Source organism: Crocuta crocuta, unplaced genomic scaffold (genome assembly GCF_008692635.1).
Source record: "Crocuta crocuta isolate KB4526 unplaced genomic scaffold, BGI_CrCroc_1.0 scaffold415, whole genome shotgun sequence".
Lineage (NCBI taxonomy): Eukaryota > Metazoa > Chordata > Mammalia > Carnivora > Hyaenidae > Crocuta > Crocuta crocuta.
In genome coordinates, this window is record NW_027531525.1 from 2,010,887 (window position 1) to 2,016,652 (window position 5,766).

Here is a 5,766-nt window from a genome sequence, read left to right on the forward strand (position 1 = left end):
ACAGTGGGGCTCCCATGGAGGAGAGCAGAGGCCCTGGAGCACATAGCATGGTCTGAGGAACCCCTGAGTTGCACCGGGAGAGAAGGTTCTCCCTTCTTGGAGTGCATTTGGGAGAGGTGGCACTGCCTCTCAGGAGACAAAAGAGCCAGGGGCTGCCATTGTGCTGCCCTGTTCATTAGCATAGGGACAGAGACACCTGCTGAGGGCGTCTAACCTGGATGCTGGTGCTTTGCTGTGTTTGACTCTCAACTCCAAACCCCTGTGTGTTTGTGCAGCTGCCCTTCTGGGACAAATGGGCACCAGCCACAGCCAATGAGACCCTCCCCATGAGGATCATCGAGGGTCCACAATGCACTGGATACCTAAAATTTGGAGTTTCGAAACTCAGCTAGTGTGCCTAAGATAAAATACAGATGCACTGAGCTGCAGGGCAAGCAGATGGCCCCAACGCAGAATAGAGGCAGGGAAATGAGGGAGGCCTGGGGCAATGAGGGGAGGCTGTTCACTCTCCTCTGAGAGCTTCCCAGACAGTAACAGCTGTGGACTCCCCTCTCCACAGATGACGGAGTGCTGGTGCTATTTTCCCCACCTTCCCAGATTGACTTCTGTGAGCAGCACGGGCTCACGGTGGAGGCTTGAGCCACTCACATCAATCCCTCTCTGCAGGTCCTTCTGAGCGAGGGCAAGTGTGCCTGAGAGCCAGAGAGGCAGTGGGTCCCTCCCTCAGAAGGCCAGCACGGACCGCACACACCCAGCCCACTGACCATGAGTGCTGAAAAGCTTCCGTTCTAGTGGAAGTAGGATCAGGCCTCTTTTAACAAGCAGACCAGAGCACACCTAGTTAAAACTCACCACACACTAGACAAAGTCCAAGCACTATCCACGACAGGCAAAGAGAAACTCTGCAGAGGACTGACCTGACGGAAAGAACAGCCCAAACGCAGCAGAGGGCACACAGCACACACCAAAAACACTCCCTGATGCACCAAGCACCCTAAGGAGCAGGGAACGTAGCTACTATTGAAATAACAGAAAATAACAAATGTGGGTGAGGATGTAGACAAATTGGAATCTTTGTGCACTATTGGTGGGAATGTAAAATAATATAGCTGCTATGGAAAATAGTATTGTGGTTCCTTAGAAAATTAAAAATAAAATTGCTATATGATCCAGCAATTCTACTTCTAGGTATGTAGCCAAAAGAATCAAAGCAGGATCTCACAGAGGTATTTGCACACCCATGTTCATAGCAACATTCTTCTAAATAGCCAAAAGGAAGGAAAAAAAAACCAAAAAATATAAGCGAACCAAGTATCCATAGAGGAATGAATAAATAAAATGTGGTATATTAATACAATGGAGTATTATTTAGCCTTAAAAACGGAGGAGATTCTGACACATGCTACAATATGGATGGGCCTTGAGGACATTGTGATGAGGGAAATAAGCCAGTCACAAAAAGACAAATACTCTATGATTCTTTATGAAGTATCCCAAGTAGTCAAATTAATAGAAACAGAAGGTAGAATGGTGATTGCTAAATGCTGGGGGAGGGGGAAATAGGGGGTTATTGTTTAATGAGTATAGAGCTTCAGTTTTGAAAGATGAAAAAGTCTTGGAGATTGGTTGCACAATAATGTGAATACACTGTGTACTACTGAACTGTGTCCTTAAAAATGGATAAAATGATAAATTTTATGTATGTGTTTTTACTCCAATTAAAAGAAATCCAGCCTTCTTACTGTGAGTTTCAAGATGTTACATGATCTGGTCCCTGCTTAATTCTCAAAAATTATCTCCTGCAAACTGTTTTCCCAGCTTTCACCCCTGGAATCTCTATACCCCAGGACACTTAGGGTTGGGAAGAATATAAGAGATTTGGTTAGAAAATCATTTTTGGCTTTCTTATAGGAAGAGTGAGGCTAGTTAGTTCACTACTCTGAATTTCCTTTTTTTGGGTATCCAATTCCTTAAAAACCATTCACACCTAAGCCTTCCAACTCTTTCCATCTCTCTATAGCTATTTCCAAGTCACAAATGTCAAGTTACTAATTCAGTGAACGTATTTCACTCCTCATTTTATTTGACCATTGTAGGGTACTTGAACTATTGAAATGTTGATAACACTCTCTCCTTTTCAGTGAAAAGTACATAGACCTAGAAATCAGAATCAGGTTTCATATTTTGCTTCCACCACCTATTTGTATGTGACTGTGGGTGATTAATGGTAGGTTTTCTCGATATTCTATCCTTGGTTCTCACTCTTCACCTTCTCGTTTTAATCATTCCTATAGCTTCATCCATAATGACAAATATTTATGAATGCTTATTATGAGCAAGGCACCATCCTAAGCATTATTCATGTATGAACTCAATCTTCACAACCGTGTTAAGGTGGGTACTTTATTATCTATAATTTTTAGGTGAGGATACCAAAGCATAGAGATCTTGAGTAGTTGCCCAAAGTGCATGGCATATTAATGACACAAATGAGGCTCTTCCTAGACAGCATTCAGCTCCAGAGTCTGCACTTTTAACCAGTTCAGTAAACTACTTCTGTATGGATTACTCCAATCTGAGCTCCTGTTTGACATATAGATACACACATCCATTTGCTCAGGAAAGCTCTCCCTGAGTGTCTCTGGAGACTGTCAAGCTCACAGTGTCCAAAATGGATCTCACCATTTTTCCTTGTCTAATCTGATTCTTTACCTCATTGAATGACCTCATCCTTCATCCAGTTGCTGAAGGTAGAATCCTAGAGATAACCTTAGATTCCTTCCTCTTCTCTACCTCCAGATTCAATTGATGACCAAATTTGGTTGACTTCATTGTTCAGATATGTTACTGCCATAAAAAGTGGTTCACACTCTTGTTTTATCTCTCTCCATTGCACCACTGCCCTCTTACAGACAGGCCTCTCTACCTCTTGTCTTCTCTAGGCGAGAGAAGGTCCCGTATCATTTGGTGTAGACATTTGGTTAAGGAATTTCTCTGTTCACAAGTCTTCAATAGCTTATCGACTGGGTAAAATCTAAATAACCATTTGTAGTGAGAACTATAAAACAGTGTTTTTTAAAGTATTTCAGTATGAAAGGTCAGGATTTACCTTTCTTAAGGGACTGAGGCTTTGTTAAAATAAAATAAAAAATGGTCATTTTTTAAATAGCTGAGATATCGAAGCAGACCAAGTGTCCATTGATAGATGAATGGATAAGGAAGATGTGATATATATACATATATAAATATGTGTATATATATATATATATACATACACACACACACACACACACACACACTGGAATATAACTCAGCCATAAAAAAAGAATCAGATCTCGCCATTTGTAACAACATAGATGGACCCAGAGGGTAAGTGAAATAAGTGGTAAGTGAAATAAGTCTGACAGAGAATGACAAATACAATATGATTTCACTCCTATATGTATTTAAGGGCTAAATGAAACCAAAAAACCCCCAAAAAACAAAAGACCAAAAAATGGCCCTTAGATACAGAGAATCTAAAAAAACAAAACTTGTAGATGCAGATAATAGAATAGTGGTTGCCAGTGGGGAGGGGTGTTGAGGGTAGGTAAAGTGGATGAAGGGGCTCAAAAGGCACGAATTTCCAGTTATAGAATAGTATGTCACGGGAATGTAACATACAGCTTGGTGACTGTAGTCAATATTGTAGTGCGTACTGAGAGTTACCGAAAGAGTAAACCTTAAAAGTTTTCATTGTAGGGGCAGCTGTGTGGCTTAGTTGGTTAAGCGACTGACTTTGGCTCAGGTCATGATCTCATGGTTTGTGAGTTCAAGCCCTGCATCAGGCTCTCTGCTGTTAGCACAGAGCCTGCTTCAGATCCTCTGTCCCATTCTTTCTCTGCCCCTTCCCCACTGCTTCCCCCCACTTTGTCTCTCTCTTTCATAAGTAAGCTTATAAAAAGTTCTCCTTGTCATGAGGAAAAAAATTATAACTTTGTATGATGACTGCACTAGATTTATTGTGGTGATCATTTCATGCTGTATACAAATATCAAATCATTATGTTGTACATCTGAAACTAATATACTATTATACTTCAACAGAAAAAAAATTAAGGAAAAAAATGTTTCCAGAAAGTCATCACTTAAAAAAAAGAAAAAAAATACAGAGGAGAAATCAATGGTTTCCAGGGGGGAAGTGGGTAGGTGATTGGGTGAAATATATAAAGGAGACTGAGAGTACACTTATCTCAATGAGCAGTGAGAAATATGTAGAATTGTTGAATCATTATAGTACACACTTGAAAGTAATATAGCACCATATATTTATTATTCTTCAATAAAAAAAAAAATGGTCACGTAGTTGAATTTTGTGCCAATGCCAAATTGTTTAAAAATGTTTCTAAGGCTACACCCTTGATTTCCATGCTTACCTTGCTCTGCACCAACAGTTTGCAGGCCAACAATGGAATGCAGACCCATACTTTAAGAGGCCGTGTCACATACATGAGACTGTGAAATCTGTGCATGATAAGCTTGTGTTGCTCTCTTTTGCCTCCCTGTTCTACTGCTCGGTGGCCATGGATTGATACGATTTGGAGGAAGCTTTTGTGCAGGTAAGGGAGAGCTAGGAAAATGTTGTCTGCACCTTAATAGTGTCCCAGTCAAAGAAAGACTCAGACATTTAGTTATTTTGTGTGAAAATTGTTGATTCACATGTGAGGGGGTTGGCTCATTGAATTAAGGAACAGAGTCAAAAACACATTTTATACAGGAAGGAGAGGACGGAAACGTTGTAACTGGGATTTGCCTGGTGAATCTTGCATGCATTTTTTTGGCTAAACAAGAAGAGTGGTGTCTGGTGATTCCCTCGTTGAGTGGGCAGGGATATGAAAGAAAACAGTTTCAGTTGTTTCTTCCCAAAGCGCTGAGACATTAGCTGCAGAGTATACATACCTGGTTATCTCTGTTGTAGTGACCGTCCATCATTCCACCAGTACCTCCACCTCTGTTAGGCTAGGTCTGCACTGCTGCCCTCATTTTAATTTCTAATTCTTCAGCCTGCTAGTTAGGCCTGATTCCTCCAGGGAAGGGCCTCAGGCAGGAGCTGAATTGGCTGGTTATGAGACCGGAGGCAAGGTGGCAAATTGTCCCACAGAAATGGAGAGAGGTGTCCACATTCCAGTCTAGTACAACTCAATGAAGCCTGCACTGTTGGCACCTTCTATAGGTTTTGCAGCTTTGTAAGGGTACTTGGGGACAGCACTAAAAGCAGGGAAGGAGGAAACCAGTAGTGGGTAGTGCTTTCTTCAAGTGGCTTGTGGAGAGCAAATGTAACCAGAATATTGTTTGAAACCAATTAGAAAAAAAAAAATGAATCTGTTTGTTGCTTTTCAATTAATACCTGTCCACACTGGGGATCATTTAAACCTTGGAAGTTAATTTCACTTTACCTTGATCTGTTCAAGTAAAAGTGAAGGAGAGACGGCTTTTGTAGAGTGCTTTTACAAGACTCAGAGTTAGGAGACTTGAGGACTAATTGCTGTTTTGGTACGGATTATTTGTGTGACACACACATCTGCAGAATGTGAGCACTGGACTAGATATTCTTTAATGTGCATTCTAGTCTGATATTATGGAGAAGGAAAGCTTGGGTGTGGTTCTCACAGAGGGATATTGCTTCTAATGGTAGAACTTGTTCACATTTGCACTGTTCTTCCTTTATTTCTTCACCTGCCAATGTCATGAACTCTTTGTGTTTTCTTTCCAGGGTGGGCGGGCATTT